General features: G+C 38.1%; 2 long non-coding RNA genes across 2 annotated transcripts in view; one reads left to right on the forward strand and one right to left on the reverse strand.

The window, feature by feature from the left end:
• LOC129526110 (uncharacterized) overlaps nt 1-18,463 on the forward strand; it is a 29,550-nt gene that overhangs the window by 10,258 nt on the left and 829 nt on the right. The window lies entirely within an intron of this gene.
• On the reverse strand, nt 9,497-17,355 carry LOC129526111 (uncharacterized). The gene is made up of 3 exons (XR_008670719.2): nt 16,899-17,355; nt 15,285-15,323; nt 9,497-10,844 (listed from the first exon to the last, which is right to left on the reverse strand). It is a non-coding gene; the product is annotated as an uncharacterized lncRNA (long non-coding RNA).

Below are 18,463 nucleotides of genomic sequence, written 5' to 3' on the forward strand. Positions count from 1 at the left end.
AGCTAGTTGACTTTAGCCTCAGTGTCTTCATCTGTAAAATGAAATAGTGCTTTCCTGTATGCATCCCAGGTTTGTTGGAAATTTGAAAGGACAGTGGACAGTGTGTGTGAGAGTAGTTTGAAAGCCATAAGTGCTCTGCAAATGGGAAGAGCTTTCATTATTCCATAGCAATGTTGTACAAACACACGCTGAGTTTTTCCATTAAAAGTTATAGTCAGCGTGGTTCTAGAAGTGTCTGTTCTCAGGGATATAAAAAGGCCTGGCCGGGCGCTGTGGCTCACGCCTGTAATCCCAGCACTTTGGGAGGTCGAGGCGGGCGGATCATGAGGTCAGGAGATCGAGACCATCCTGGCTGACACAGTGAAACCCCATCTCTACTAAAAATACAAAAATTAGCCGGGCGTGGTGGCGGGCGCCTGTAGTCCCAGCTACTCGGGAGGCTGAGGCAAGAGAATGGCGTGAACCTGGGAGGCGGAGCTTGCAGCGAGCCGAGATTGCGCCACTGCACTCCAGCCTGGGTGACAGAGCGAGACTCCGTCTCAAAAAAAATAAAAAATAAAAAATAAAAAATAAAAAAATAAAAAGGCCTGTGCAATTGCAAAGATATGGAACCAACCTAAGTGCCCATCAACTGATGAGTGGATGAAAAAAATATGGTACATTTCCACCATGGAGTACTACTCAGCCATGAAAAGAGTGAAATAATGTCTTTTGCAGAACTTGGGTGGAGCTAGAGGCCATTATTCTAAGTGAAATAACTTAGAAATGGAAAACCAAATACCATATGTTCTCATTTATAAGTGAGATAACCTGTGGGCATACAATGGCATACAGAGTGATATAACAGACATTGGAGACTCAGAAGAGGGAGGGTGGGAAGGGGGTGAGGCATAAGAAACTACATATTGGGTACAACGTACGCTACTCAGGACTGGTGTACTAAAGTCTCAGACTTCACCACTATACAATTCATCCATGTAATCAAAAATCACTTGTACCCCTAAAACTATTGAAATTATATATATATATAAAATATATATATATATGCACCAAAAAAGCCTGTGCAAAAACATAAAGCAAAATCTGTAAGCACATGATACACAGCTTCGAATGCTGGAAGTTCTTGGCTGTGACATAGGGATAGCTGGCCATGAAAAGCAGTGTCTTTCTAACGTTACAGCCTAGGATCATCTCTTTTATGGAATTAAATTGTATAAATTACATGATAGTAATTAAATTGTATAAATTACATGATAGTAATTTGATGACCTGATCATTATTTTTAGTGATCATTTATTGTTGCCAAAGTTGGCTTCCTACCATATACAAGATGTGTTGAATTTTGAAAGCTGTATTAAAATTTAACATCTATTCTTTTATTACCTTAGTTTTTATTTTTTTGTGTTCTTTTTGAGAGACATAATGTTGCATTGCTATTTTATTCTCTTTCTGCAAAATCACAGGAAACCTATCAATTCTGATGCCTTTCTCCTCTTATAACACTTTTGAAATATAAGAATTATAAAATATTTTCTAGATAGAATATAATACACTACCTATTGCAGGAAATCTATGTCATCCTCCCTCACTAGTTCACCACCCCCCAACAACACATATTCAGTTACACAGTAATGTGTTTCAACCAAAGAAAATTACTGACCCCGTGATCTGAACAACAAAGTGTTCTTAAAGTATATTGCCTCATCTGTTAGGTTTGATTAAACCATTTATCAGCAAAAAATAAAAATTGCTTTTCTTTGCTTAGCATGTCTGGAGTTTCAGGAGCACTTTTGAGGCTATTGTTATCTCAGTGTTTCTAGCTGAATTGCATACTCTCACTGGTTTATGGTAATAAGAAGGTGAGCTTAAATTAGGAGGAGGATAGCCTTATTTCTTCTACTACTCTGCTTGTCACACGCAGGTTTGATTCTGACTGTCTTGTTGGCCAGATTAGACTAGCTAGAAGCATTTAGTTGCATAGTTTACGCACACACACACACATGCACACGCACACACACACACATACACACGCACACACACACATTTGCTTCCATTAAGGAAGTCATATCATCATTTATCTATCCATGATATATATGCGTTGAATTTTTTTCCACCTATGGAGGTGGATTTATGGTATGTGCTTTCTCACCTTAGTGAAATATCTGGCTAATATTAGGTATGTAACCAAACATTAAACAGCACAGTTTTTCCTTGTGTAATGTTCATGGATCCTCAGAAGCACCAAATTGCTGTCTTCATCTTTTTACCTCCATTCCTCACTCTGTAGAGTCAGTGGCTCCAGTGAGTGTGACGGTTGCACAGTTTGATCCTGTATGACTCTATAAGGGTTATATGACTTCATATATGTGGTCAATTTTGATAAGTTCCTAGATGAAGTTACATTTGGCTTGGGATGATCTGAGCAAATTGTTATTCGGCTCTCATTATGAACACAGTGCCAGGAGGATGTATGAGACCAATGCCATATTTACGGAGCTGCAAAACTGAACAATAGTTTATTCTTTCTGAAGTTTCTGGTTAGGTTTTGTAGAAGGATTGGTAACATTCATTTATCCTTCTAATATTTATTGAGCAACTACAATGTGCTGGATACTGTGCACATCTGGAAATGAGATTAAATGGCACAGTCCCTTAGAAAGTTTAACATCTAGGGGGCTGCTAGCCTTGCAAATAAGCACCAGTGATAACTGCTGTAAGAGAGGGTTTAAATTATAGAAAGAGGATAGATGTAGAAGAATCACAGTTTGCTTGGGTGGGCGGTGTTAGGGAATTTTTTTTTGGTCAGAATAGAATTTGAATTGAGACTTCAAGGACAATTAGAAGTTTATACCAAAAAAAAAAACAAAAAAAAAAAACAGAACACTTCAGGAGGAGGAAAGTATACCAAGGTCTGGAGGCAAAAGAGAGCATGGTTGTTTAAAGCACGGTTGTTCAGTATTGCTGGGTATTAAAGAGTGTGTGTGTGTGTGTGTGTGTGTGTTGGGGTGGGGGCACTTGGAGGGGAGATGTTCTGGGCTAGATGGGACTACACACAGGCAGGCAGAGGCAGGCAGAGGCAGGCAGATTATGAAGCACTTTTGTTGCCAAGCAAAGGAACTTAGCCTTTATACTCTATAAGAGATTTTTATCATAGAAGTTGTGACAAATGGCAGTTGGGGAGTAGCAATTACACATCTCCAATACCCTATCTGTAACCTCCTCTGAGTGACTATAAAAGCTAGGTGTGCCCTTGAGAATATGTCAAATGTAAGTGGAAAAGAGCTGAGATCACTGCTGTGGCAGTTGTGAACTATTGAACACATTTGAGCAGGGGCACACTGGATCAGATTTACATGTTCATTTTGATAATGAGGAAAAAGGCTCAGAGAGGTTAAATGACTTTCTTCAAGTTAAATATCAAGTGATGTTTGAGGCAGGATTTCATTCAGGTTGACTAAATACACTAGCGCTCTTTTCATCTCACTAAAAGGCTGAAGGGGAGACTAGAAGCGACAGAGTAGATAAGGATTTATGGCTCAGTGCAAAGGGAGGACAAGCTGAATGCTAGTTGGTTGCATAGAATGGAAAGGGAACAAGATCTTAAGAGGAAATGTAGAGTTCTCAAAATATTTAGGAAAACAGCAAGATGGGCATCTAGTAGAAGTTACACAATTTTTGGTTAAAGAGCTGTTGCCTAAGGGGAAGTTTCTGGAGAGTTATAGCAGAGTTCAGAGGGAGTGGTAGTAGGATACTAACATTAAGCATCAACGACATGAACAACTAATTTCTCCATAATCTATCATGTTGATTTTGACCTGAATGATCTAGTTGGAGGATTGGAAACCCAGACCCATTGGAGCTGAATTTGGTGTAACATAGTTCCCACTTGTCCTCTAGACAGTGGCATTAGTTTTTAGAAACATCAGAAGTTCCAAGGGCACTGACTCTGAGAATAGTGCCACTGTGGAGTGGTATTGCCATTCAGTGACTTCATTCTTAAAATTTACAATCTTTTGGGCCTAGGAGAGCTCATAAGCACTATTGCATTAAATACACAAAGGGTATGGCCATCAAACAGGAAGCATTTCACAGTCAAATCCAACTGGCTGGGGGCAACTGCTTGTCCAGCGGGCTTTATCTTAGACCTGCCACATTTGAACTCCTCAGTTCAGAGCTGGTCTTGACCTAGTAGTTCTGTGATTTCATTACTTCAAACCTATTCATTGATTTGACATTTTGTCAAAACTCAACTCCCACTGTGGCCTTCAATTTATATCCTTGCCTAATGCATAAGCTTGATACATTCTAGAATCTTCTTCTTTCTATTTCTTGATAACTTGGAAGTGTCTAGTGAACAATAACTGGTGCACTGGAGATTCAACATGTAACTCCATTTATCACATGCCAAAAATATGAAAACTTAACGTTTACTGAGACTTTTTCAGTGTTTTGCATACCAAGAATATGGACTCTAAAGTGTGCTGGCAGTTAAACATTGTGTTGCTTTGTTTTGGTATTTGTGTTTATATTTTCCTTGGACACATACCATGCTCTACACATCGTTTGTGGGATGAATGACTTTTTTCCTTATTAAGAGGTTATGAATATGTGGTATAATTCTTGATTAAACTTCTTGAAGTCCTTGAACCAGCCTTAAGATAAATAAAATGACCTAAGTGGAAGGACCTAGTCTTGTGCCTGCCACATGGTAGTAACTTATTGGCAGCTTTTTGTCACTACAGCCACCTCCCCCAGACCACCAAAACCCTCATCCCAAAATTATTAATATGGATAGCATGTTGAAGAATAAAATAATTGGGATATAGTATAATTGCATTTTACCTTTTACATTTTGAAAGTGGGCAAATAATACTCTGTTCTGTCTTGCCTTTTAAAAAGAATGTTTCTCCCCCCCACCTTTTGGTTTACTTTCTGAAAAACAATCTGGCTGTTGAGTTCTGATTAAAGGTGAAGCATGCTTCAATATGCAAGGATGAGATATTAGAGGAAAAGATAACGCTCGAAACACACTCTTAACATTCAATTTCAGTGCTGTCCAGAACAACTATAAAACTGGGGAAAGGTGAGTAATAGATTTGACAGCTATACTCTAAAATGGACCTTATTAGTGAAATATAAATTATAACCAGGCATTTCCTATCAGCACCCTGTGCAGTTAATGATAAGCAGTCAATGAGATTTATATACCCTTAGCGTTTTTATAATGAGTCTGTTGCTTTGATGACAGTTTACTGTCAAACATTATGCTTAGAAATTTATAGCATTTGATTCAAATGAATAGACAGTTTAGCTTTATTGCAATCTGTTCTGATTTTCCCTTTTCATGATACTCACATTTTCACTTTTTTCTTTTTCTTTTTTCCTTCCCTAGACTAAACCCTTAAACACTACACTTAAAAATTAAGTTTTGAAGTGGGTACACATTGACCAGCAGGAAGTATGTGATCACTTGCGGGGAAAGAGTTCAGTGAATTTCAAGAACAGGCATGAGGAGTCTAAAGAGGAGGCATGTTGTGTTAAAGTATTAAACATTTACAGATGCACCAGGATGGTGGCTGTAGGAAAGTTATGACATACAATAGCAAGAGATAGGGCAGGGAGAAGGGCCTTTAACCATGTGAAGGGGCGGCCCAAACATTTGTGTAGAGGAGGTCACATCTCATTCTCTCCTGGAAAGAACCCCACATCGGTTCACACAACTGTCCACAGCCCTGAGGACAAGTGCCCAATAAAGGCTGTTGACAGATTGACTGCAGCTGGAGAGGGCACGCCAAGGCGATTCTGAGGGATGCTCTACAGAGCCCTCTGCCCCAACAGGGTCACTTTGCCATGCAGTTCAAGTGTACACAGCTGTTGGATCTGTTGGCTGCCTCTGCACAGCAGGGAATGTGACTTTGGGTAGCAGGTGTGGGATTTTCAGGAAATAGAACTGCTGGTCTATAGAAAATGTGGTCTTTCAGGAAGATAGGTTTTGAAGACAGGTATTTTCCAAAGGTGGCAGTATTAGAAATGTATTTATGCAGCATTTAAGAAAAGTAGCTCAGGTGGGCTGAAAGCATTCTTATCCCTTCTATTCTATGTTCTCTGTCCCATTTCGGACCCCTTACACCTGCCCTACCTATCCAAGAGCCACATGTTCACTGGCTCAGAGGAGTGAGCTGGAAATAGGCACCTGCATTTAAGGTGCAGGATGGCTGCCACCTGTGCCCCATTTGTTCTTGTTCTGACTTCATCTCCATCCCAACTCTGAAATCTTGGCCCTAACATTTCCTGCACTTGGCCCTTTGAATTCAGTATGGACAATCTCTTGTTTTATGAGTCTTAGAATTTCTGAAAGAATCCTGAGTTGGCTTGCCTCTCTGCCTCTTTGTACACGTGCTACTCAGAATCCTTCTTGGATTAGGAGCCTAACCTTGTCAATGACTATTTCACTAGTAGTCAACCCCAGGGCCCCAGCAAGGACCAGAATGGACAATCAGGCACATACCTCATAAATAAAACATTCAATTAAGACAATAACATCACTATCTATTTAGGCTCAACTATGCACCAGGCTCTGTGCTAAGTATTTTACATATATTTCTTCCTAGGGCTTACTATAGCCTTGTGAAATCATATTATTTATCCTCGTTTTACAACTAAGGGAAACTGAGTTTTTGAGATGTGTCAGAGCAGAGATTCAAATCTAAACCTCAATATTCTTTCAGGAATATTAGAACCATAAGTTTAAGGTGATTTAATTCAGAAAAATAAGGAACTCTGATTTCTCATGCCCCCATCCATCTTACTGTCTTGTTTGGAGGTCTCAGCCGGTACATTTATCTTTCTTTTTTGTGAGGATACTGTTTCATGTGATCATTCTTGCCTGAAAGCTGATTGATTACAAGTGTTAAATTTAAATAATGCCACATTTAGGAAAGAAATGGAAAGAAAGCATTGGAATTCTGACGCCTGAGTCAGGCGAAGCCATACTAGGTACTAGGCTGAGAAGGTTATCCTTGAGAAATTCATGAGTTACTAGTTTTGGTGTATTTGTAAGAAAAATTCCAGTGTTGTTCTATTAGGAAAAAATACACTGACAGTGGAAGTCTGTGGCATGCACTTAAATTATTGCACTACAGTGAAAGCAGGCATTGAGGAGGAGTGGTTGTCAGGGAGAATTATGAAAGCAAGAGAGCGCCATGGTGACAACTTTGGAAGACATTAAAGGGTCTTAAAAGGGTCATGGACAGAAGGCAACACTTCTACAGCATGCCCCAGAGGTCATGTAGCTGAAGGCACACAGCCCCAGTGACTGTGCAGAATGCTGAGTGAGGGCTTGGAGCCAGCAAATGAGAGGCACATATTCTGCTATCAGGAGCTTAGACTCCAGCGAGATGTGTGATCAAGTGGTTATTGCTCAGACTAGGTTAGAAAATCCTTTCTAGCCAAGAACCAATATTCCTTTAATATAGCACAATATGTGCATGAGGCTGTCTGTTAGTTTTTGGGGCTTTGGAAATACAATATTACCAAAGTCGCTGACATTTTATTCATAGGAGATGAAAAATAATGGATGGGCTACCAAATGCCTTTTCATAAACATCATATTCATGTATTTTGTATAGCCTTTCTCCAAGATTTCAAAAAACAACTTGTCCTTAGAAACCAGGAGAAAGCACGTGGAATGGTTCTAAATGAAGATATTAATATTCACATTATAGCTAAACCTTGCTAATTTGCACTAATGACTGGGAAGCCTATTGCAAATTACCAAATTAGTGAGTAAGCCAGCAACCAGGATTTCAAAAAACCCAAAGACAGCACCAGAAAATGAACCTTTTCCCATATTTCATCAATGCAATTGAATTTTAACTACTGAGAGCAATTTGTAGTCTATATTTTATCTATCTTGCAAATGTATGTGCATTTTACAGAGCAATGGTAAGCCTTTAAAATAAAATTCATTTTTACATGTGGTTGTGGTTTAGAAATGTATGTAAAAGAAAATAGAACCCTTGGAAAAAAGAAACTAAAGATTTGTCTGAAAGATTTTTTTAAATTGTAATAACTGTGTTCATTTCCTTTTGTAGTTATCAAACAGGATATACAACAGCTTAATGAAATATTGCACAAAAGACCCATAAGCATTAGTGAAATCTCTCAACTAACTAGGCACCTTATTTGCAAAAGGGGAAATTTTCTAAAGCACAATTATGTGAAAAATGGAAATCGACAGAGTGGGAGTGAGGGTAGGCGTCGTTGTTTTGGTAGCAGTGGCAGCCCCGGTCTAAATCTTCTGACGGTAGAAGGGGCCTGGTGGGTAGCACTTAGGACCAGCAATGACCTACCCACTAATGTGTTGTGTTTTCTTTTCTTATTCTTAGTAAACCTTCACTTTCATACCTAATTTCGTATTTGCAACTTTGCTTTCTTCTTCAAAATTGCATAAATTTCTGCCTTCAAAAAAATTGAATCCTCCCTGATCATTGGAGCTAAGTGTCCAGACTTTTTTTGAGGAGAGTTATTGGAGTGGGAAAAAAGAATCGAGGATAGAATATGTATATTTAAAGAGGACTAATACTCTAAAAATGGAGAAGGAATGAACTCTAGGCTCAGAGAGTTCCAGGGATGTACAAATCTGTCCTTGTCCTCCTCCCTCTTCCCTAGGAGGGTTCTCTCTCTTTTCTGGGAGAGAAGAGGGCCCCTGCCTTCCTTGACCCTCAAGAGCAGAGCTTCAGCTCTGCTGAAGATGAGGGCTAGGCAGACAACAGGAGTCTGCTGTATTTACTATAAAATAAATACTCAGAACCACCTGCTATTTGAAGTTTTTAAAATTACCCCTCTCACCTTTGTTCTCTCCTTTGTCTTTGGACTCTGCTAGCAATAGTTAAGTTCGGTTTTCTTACCTCACATAGTAAGTCAAGTTAGGAGGTACAAACCAGATGTTCTTGGTCTGCTGTTGGTCAATTCCAGATAGAACCAGAGTGGTTTAGGCTTGACCAATGCCATTAAGCCCTGAGGGCAACATGGCAGAAGCTGGTAAAGTCCAGCTCTGAAGAAGGCAGGCTTGAGGCTGCTGTACTGGTGTGCACATCCTCTTGCCTATGGTAGTAAAGATTTAGGGCACTCCATCTTTCCTCACTAAGCAGGAACTTTAAAACAGGAGACTGCCTCTCAGATTGAGCTGGAATGAGGACCACTAAAAAGACTAGAAAAAAGATCCACCAGCTAACACCACATTTTGCCCTTAAACCACTTATCACATTGCATTAAGAGCCCGTGAATTTCAAAGACAGCCCTGGACAAGAAGGAAAATGTGCATCCCAGGTGTAGAGCTTAGAGTTGAGAATTTTGCCATCATATATAACAGATTTCTATTAAATGTCTTGCCCAAGTATTATTTAGACACACCCCTCTGGAAGCAAAAATAGAAACATGAAAGAAGCACAGATAATTATTATATTTAAAGAACTTTTAATAGAATTATCTGCATTGATGGCTAACTTTAACTTTACCTAAACTTTCAACTGCACTGTACTTGACAATCTTACTAAATCTGTATATTCTTTGAAGAAAAAAGAAATATGAGTAATATTTCTCAAGGGAAATGTTTGTAGTATTAAAATCTTCAAAATAAAGTATCTCTTTTTCTTCATGATTGTTTAGGTGGAATTCTGTAACTTATTTGTTTATTTCATTTTAAAGCTTCAAAGCTTCAAGCATTTTGGAGTGCTGGGCTTGTTGGCAGCATGTTCCTCTATACTTTTATAGCTTTGATAACTTTGTGAGTTGTTTCCCTGGAGACTTGATGGTAATGGTCATCACAGGTACGCTTAGTCTCCATCGCTCTTACAAGGATGCAGTTGGTGTGATTGGGTAAAAACTTCTCGTAATGAAATCCCATTCCAATTACTACAGTGTAGAACTTAAAGCATCAGCAGAATACACTAGAAACACTTCAGCATCTTTTTGTTTTTTTTTCCACTCAGCTCAGATATTATTACTTCTTAAACTTTATTCTGCAGGAATCCATCAATGTCCTTTTTCAAACTCTCTAAAACATTCTCCAAAGAGGATTCAGAAATAGGTAATTTTCTCTTATCTGAGTTTTTGTGGAACTTTATCTCAAATTTTATTGTGTTTTTAAGAGCCCACTAGATGCTCGTAAAAAAGTAGAGTTGAGTTAAATGCACATGATACAATGCATTCATAATCTTAAAATATTCCTTAGGAAGAACAATCAGAGTAATCATTCCTTCATTCAGAAGACAGTCTACCCAAACTCTTCTTAACACTTCCAGAGGTTTGAAAAACCAATGCCCTTAGCTGGTTATAATGAAATTTTCACAAAAGACGTTGAAAATGTTTATAATATGCATGAACAAATAGACATGGTGAATTCCCTTACACAGCTGAGGATAGAAAATCAGCTATTGGAATCCCTCTGGACCATGACAATTTGATCCCATTAATGTCTTGATTCTGTTAAGATGGTAAAAGGAGGATTTTCTTTCTCATTGTTGAATTAAAATGTCCAGCTAAAAAGCAACACTCTGGCAGAACAGTCACATATTGAAAGGAAAAAGAGGCTAATGGATGTTTTCAGAAATGTTTGATAAGACTTAGCAAGGGGACTTTGTTGTTTCATTATACTGTACTCCATATTCAGGTTTGAGAGTGTTAGAGTCTGACACCTCCTCGATCTGTTTCTTCATTTTTTTCCCATTTCTAGAAGTGTTTTTAAAAAGAAGGGAAGAGTTGTTTCATTGCAGGTATCTTCCATTGAAAGATTTCTTTATTCAGCTTCTGTCTTCAACTTTTCCTCTTTCTTAATAGCTTTTCTGAAAAGCAATGAATGAACATTCTTAAGTAAGAACAATGAAAGGAAAATTAACTTGGAGTTACCGTTTTCTTGATCACTGAATTTCTGAACATAAAATAATGATCTCAACAAGGGCAAATTTTAGGTAAGGTAATAACGACTGTTTTCTACATTTTGTTTTTCACATTATTGACTTAATTAAGAGTAATTCTATTATCCAGTAACATCAAGATGTAGAATTTTGGCGTGTATGTTATGGTTAACAGAAATTCATCCAATTGCTTATATGCATGCCATCTGCTTGTAGGCTAATTTGCCCACATAAAATCTGGAGAAACATTGAAGGCCATTTAAAATCGATCCATTCATGAATCAAAATGTATTGTGATCACCTACTATAAATGAGATATGATGCCATTATTTTTAAGGACACAGAGATGTGTTATGCACTGGCCTGCTTTCAAGTGGTTTATAACTGACATAATTATTAAAGACAAACAATCACATGAGGTAGTAAGAGAATGTGAAGTCTGACAGTATGGACTGCCAGAGAATGGTGGGCTTACTGTGTGCTGCTGCAGTCAGAGAAGGCTTCCTGGGTTGTGCTAGAAAAGTGAGGTATAAATAAGCTACAGTAACAAAGAGTAGAGGTATGTATTGGTCTATAAGAGATATATAAGGGAGAGCAGGGAGAGACAGCACTGCAGGTAGAGGGACTGACACAATTAAAACTGCTTCAGGCGAAAGCTGCAGAGTGCTGGGGTTAGCTGGGAAGGTCTGGGAACTGCTCGGTCAACCTGGAGTAGTGGGAAATAACAACAGAGGGTGTTTGCTCTTGCTTTTCTAGTTCTTTTAATTGTGATGTTAGGGCACGCTGCTATAAAGACACATGCACACGTATGTTTATTGTGGCATTATTCACAATAGCAAAGACTTGGAACCAACCCAAATGTCCAACAATGATAGACTGGATTAAGAAAATGTGGCACATATACACCATGGAATACTATGCAGCCATAAAAATGATGAGTTCATGTCCTTTGTAGGGACATGGATGAAATTGGAAATCATCCTTCTCAGTAAACTATCGCAAGAACAAAAAACCAAACACCGCATATTCTCACTCATAGGTGGGAATTGAACAATGAGAACACATGGACACAGGAAGGGGAACATCACACTCTGGGGACTGTTGTGGGGTGGGGGGAGGTGGGAGGGATAGCATTGGGAGATATACCTAATGCTAGATAACGAGTTAGTGGGTGCAGTGCACCAGCACGGCACATGTATACATACGTAACTAACCTGCACATTGTGCACATGTACCCTAAAACTTAAAGTATAATAATAATAAATTAAAAAAAACAACAACAGAGGGGAGACTAGTAAAACGCCTGATGAAAGATGAAATCATTTAACTGTTTTTCAAACTAGGATTTGCAACTGTGGTTTCAACAAGTCAGGAAAAATAAATTTCTGTGCAAGCAGGAATTAACCCTGTTGTCTCAGTAACTGACTCGAGTTTAGTATCAAAAACCGGATGACTAAAGAGTACTAGCTAATGATCTTTATTTTGTTCACTGTGCTTTAGACAAGAGCAAATACACACATGTTTTCTGCTCAAAGTGTGTCTGTACATCAGCCATTATTAATGGTTCTCAGTGGCATGTCTTTTTGTCTGGGGGTAACACATGACCTTAAATATGAGCTCATAGATACACATTAGTATATGCAAATCCATTTATATACATATACAGTCGCCCTTCAGTATCCATGGAGGATTGGTTCCAGGATCCCCTGAGGATACCAAAATCAACAGATGCTTCAAGTCTCTTATATAAAATGATGTAGTATTTGCATATAACTTGCTCACATCCTCCCATGAACTTTAAATCATCTCTAGATTATCTGTAAGACCTAATACAATGTAAAAGCTATGTAAATAGTTGTTTTTTTCATTGTTTAGGGAATAATTACAAGAAAAAATTCATACATGTTTAGTACAGACACAACCGTCTGTGTTTTTCCTGAATATTTTTAATACGTAGTTGGTTGAGGCCACAGATGTGGATCCCATGACTACAGAGAGCCAACTGCATATGTATTTTGGACAGAGAGTTTAAATAGTGGTTGATTTAAAATCTTGGTGTACAGTAGGCAGCCCCTGCTTCACCATACCAAGGGGAAAGGTTTTCTTTGATATACATCTCCTCTTGTTAGTTATAGGTGCTTTTGATGATGAAAATGAATGGACCAAATATGCCACAGTCTGTTCATTTCTTACAAATATGCATGGTCTTTGATCAGAGCTCTAGGCTATAATCTATAATTAACCTATATTCAAAGACTGCCTGCAAAAACCACCATTTTTTAAAATTTTTTGCAGGTGAATTCTGTGAGCAGGTGTCAATAAACACACCACCAACTTTTCTAAGGCCAAAGCCAAGAACACACATTAAAATAGTACTATAGTAATTGTTTCAAAAGGATTCTTAATTTATAGGTAGAACAACTACATCTAATCTTGCTTTCACAATGTACTACTGAATACAATTATTTAAAGTCATTTGTCTAGTGAGTTACTGAACATTTCATAACAAATCATCTTTTCTAGGAAATAATTCACTGTGAGACACACTGATGACAGGTTTGGATTTTAGAAAACGGTAATTCATAGTATCAGCTCAGTTGTCTTGATGACCTTCACTAGGCTGTAGTAGTATTTTACTTATTCTTCCCTCTGCTTTACCTTCCAACATACCAGAGAATAATTCATATCCTTGCTAACCTTTGCAAATGATTTCCCCAAAGGTTTTCCTTCATCAATATCAGGGAAAACTAACCCATTGTCATCATCTTTTAAGACGTAATTAGCCATGAATAATTGCTCCATCCTGACATCTTTCTAACTGAATTGATTTTCTTTTTCTTTTATTTGAAGGTAGATCTATTAGTCATGGCCATGGCAGAATGCTATCACCCTTTCATTTTCCCATTTCTTACTGTGCTTTTCTGTGAATGCTCTGGATTACCCTAGGCTTGTCGAGTTTAATGGCATGTGAACATTGCCCTAGTTTTATTATACATTCTATTCCAAAGCAGAAGAATGGATTTTTCTATCCAGCTTTATTAGATTCGATTTTGGAATATTTTACTTAATGGGTTATTTTCATGGCAGTCCCTATGCAATATTTATATCAGCAACGTTGTGCTACTTGATTAAAAATATCCCATGGGATATTTTTCCCCAGGATTGTTCTTGAAATTATCTTTTGGCTGTGTACAAGTAAAAAAAAGGGGTGTATATATATATATATATATATATATATATATATACACACACACAAACAGATATACATATAGCTTTTTAACATGTATATACACATATATATACACACATATATACCCACGTATATACACACGTATATACCCACGTATATACACGTATATACCCACGTATATATACACGTATATACACACGTATATATACACGTATATACACACGTATATATACACGTATATACCCACGTATATATACACGTATATACCCACGTATATATACACACGTATATACACACGTATATATACACACGTATATACACACGTATATATACACACTATATATACACACGTATATACACACTATATATACACACGTATATACACACTATATATACACACGTATATACTCACTATATATACACACGTATATACACACACGTATATACACACGTATATACACACACGTATATACACACGTATATACACACACGTATATACACACGTATATACACACACGTATATACACACGTATATACACACGTATATACACACACGTATATACACACGTATATACACATGTATATATACACGTATATACACATATATACACATGTATATATACACGTATATACACATGTATATATACACATGCATATATATACATATATGCACATGTGTATATACACATGCACATATACACATATATACACATGCGTATATACACATATATACACGTGTATATACACATATATACACATGTATACATATACACATATATACACATGTATACACACATGTACACACGCGTATATATACACACATATACACACACATATATATACACACATATACACATGCATATATATACACACATATACACACACGTATATATACACACATATATACACACGCGTATATATACACACATATATACACACGCGTATATACACGCATATACACACGCATATATACACGCATATACACACGCGTATATATACACGCATATACACACGTGTCTATATATACGCGTATATATACATATATACACGTGTATATATATACGCATATATATACATATATATACACATATATATACACACACACACACACACACTATATATACACACACACACACACACACACACACACACACACACATAGCTATATATACACATACCTTTTTTTTCTGGTCATGAGTTGGTTGCCCTGTAACAAACTGAAGACATCCAAATACAATAATTGGAGGACGGCCATGAAAAAGAAGAAGAAAAAAATAAACAGATCATGTCTGTATAGTTCCTGTTGATAACACCCAGATGGGATTTTGTCTATGTGCTCTACTAAGGAGCTGCCCTGGAAAATTATTCAAAAGCTTTGGCTGCTACAGGCTCCAGGAGGTTGGTTATGCTTTTGCTCGATAGTCTCCATTAGTCACTGATTTGCTTTTGGACACCATTTGAGAAATTAATTTTTATCTATAAATTCCTGTGAGGATGGGTCCTGGTTATCTTGGCAGTCATGTTTCTACCCACTCTAAAGGCAATGAGGGAGACTCCTTGATAGAATTATATATGAGAAGTCAGTCCTCTGTGCTTAAATAGGTAACCTTAATGTTGTGTGACTAGATTTTGGCAGTAAACAGGTATTTTATGTTCTGCCAAGATTTTACTATCAGACACACTCTCCTGTTAGCTATTTAATGAGACAAGGTCTTTTTTCCCCTTTTGCTATATTGCAGCATTGCTTAGATTTATGTCTGATTCAAAAGCAGCTGTTCCCAGTTGCTTCCTGGTATTTAAAATCTGAACTATGTCTGGTGTTAGCAATTTGAGAAGACTTTGTAGCTTGGATACTGATCTTATATGGTGCTGGTGGCTCGGTGAATACTCATGTAAGCAAACAGAAATGAAAATAGTATACAGTTCATTAGTAGAGTGTTGAAAGCCTGGGATATACTCTGAATTTGAAACCAACTCAGCCATAAAATCACTCTCTTTCTTGGCCAGGGCAATCTTGTCCTACTTCAATTTTCCTGAGTTAGAATATAGGGATTATACAATTTTCTAAACATTGCCTTCTATGGAGAATGATAAAGATTAATCACTGGAAGTGGGATTTCAAATAGAAAATTCTCCAGAATGTAAAAGGAAATAATTTAATAACTAATTAAAACTGTACCTATCCCTTAGGGTCTCTCCCTTAGTAATCAGAAAAATCTCCTCGGTAATCAAAATGCAGCTCAATTTGACCTTCTACTATTTTGATCATCTAGTTAAATATGGTGGCCTCTCATTGTGCTGGCAACTTTTAAGAAATTGAAACAAAATATGGGTATAACAGACAATACAGTAAAAAGACAATTTAGCAAGCTGTACATATTGTCTGAAAATTTATAGGCCATTTGCTCTTGTTACCTTCTTGGAAAAATCTTGGGGATGTTTAACACGTAGCTTCTGGACCTAAAATCTGATTATTTTCCACCAAACCTGGTCCTTGGAGAAGGTCACCATCACCCAGCCAACTCTGCCTGCTAAAAAGTGGGAGCTTCCCAAGCTGTCCATAGGTATTGCTTTGTGAATTTGGTAAGTTTATTTACTGAGAACTCCCTACATGGCAGGGCAGGCACTGTGCTAGATGAACAAGGCAGATAGGTCTCCTGCTCTCATGATCTTACATTCTTCATGACAAACAAAAGGTAGTAAACGAGAAACAGACAAATGATGAAAAATTGTTCTAAGGCCTGGGAAAGGAAAGGATGGCACATTGAGGTAGGTAATAGTGTGGTACTTACTTTGATGGGATGGTCCAGGAAGTTTGCTGGGAGGAGGGGATATTTAAGCTGAGGCTTAAAAAACAAGGAGGAGCCCTCAGTGTGGAAGTTGTCGGAAGAGGGCTTCAGGCAGAGGAACTAGCACGCAAAAAACATGGAAACAGAGAGCCAGGGGCTGGCAATGTAGACAGCAGAGAGAGGCCCGGAGACAGTCTTGTTGGAAATGATTCCAGATTCCATCCCAAGGGCACCAGGAAGCCTTTGAAAGGATTTAAATTGAGGACAGTTTTTATCTGACTTGCCTTCCAAATCTTGCTGCTGTGTGGAGGGTGAACTGAGGGTTCCCTTCCTAAAGGGCTCTTGAATGTGCTCATTTCTCTCCTTTTCAGTGCCCCCACCTGGGGCCCAGCCACCATCATCTCTCACCCCCGTCACTGCAATAGCCTCTTAACCCCTCTCCTCACATTCACCCTTCCTTCTCTTTAATCCATTCTGTACACTGTAGCTGGAATGATCTTTGCACAGTGCAAACTTGATTTTGTTCCTCTCCTGCTTAGAAACCTGCAGTGGCTTTCCATTTATAAAATGGGACAATTGTACATATCTCTCTAGGGACATTGTGAGGCTGGCGTGGGTTAATTCCTGAAAATAGGAATAAAAACTAAATGTTCTAAAGTCTATAATTTGCTCCTTCTGTTGCCATCAGGAAGTCTAGAGTTAGGATTTGGGGATCAGGCAGTGAGCAGCATCCAAGCATATGATCCCGTAAACCTCAGCTCAAAGCAGAGAAATGATGTGTGCTCTGACGTGTGGGAGGTTGGTGCTGGGCTCAGCATGCCAGTTACACCGCTTATCAGCACCATCTCTTCACGCCTCACAAAATGGATAATCAGCACACCTACTTTGTAGGGTTGTGAGGATTAAAATAGTTAATACGTGTACATTCTATAAACAGTGCCTTATGTGGTACTCAGAAATGTTTATTATAGTTGTATCATTATTCAATTTTCCTATTTTTGATATGCTGATCATACAAATAATTCAAATGACTGCTAATAGTGGGCTTAATTTTAATTTAATCAGTGAGGTGGAGCATGAAGAATTTGTGGATTTTCTAGGACAAAAACTGTGGAGTGTTAGAGTGACTGAGGTCAGGACTATGTGTCTGGCCTGTCTGTAGTGTGTGGAGCCCAAAACCACAGGCCAGAATCTGGGATTTCGGCTCCAGCTGGCTCTACCTGGCTTTAGGTGAACCCATCTTGGGAGGGGTTACACTCCTGATGGTCATCTCCTTTTTCATTTCTGTGATTGTGCACATGCTGTTGCCTCTGCTTGGAATAAACCCATTTTTGCTTTGATATCATCTGATTTTTTGTCACGATTCAAAATAATTGTCACCAATTCCAGAACGCTGTCTAAAGAGTCTGGGTGACGGATGCCCCATGTATTCCAGTTGCAACTTGAGCTTCCTTTTATTATAAGACTGATTATTATTATTGTAAGACTGTAATTGTAGAGAGGAGGTGTTGTTTACATATCTGTTGCCCTCACTAGACTATAGGCAACTTGACAGAAGCAATCCATTG

This window comes from Gorilla gorilla, chromosome 14 (genome assembly GCF_029281585.2).
Source record: "Gorilla gorilla gorilla isolate KB3781 chromosome 14, NHGRI_mGorGor1-v2.1_pri, whole genome shotgun sequence".
NCBI classification, from domain to species: Eukaryota; Metazoa; Chordata; class Mammalia; order Primates; family Hominidae; genus Gorilla; species Gorilla gorilla.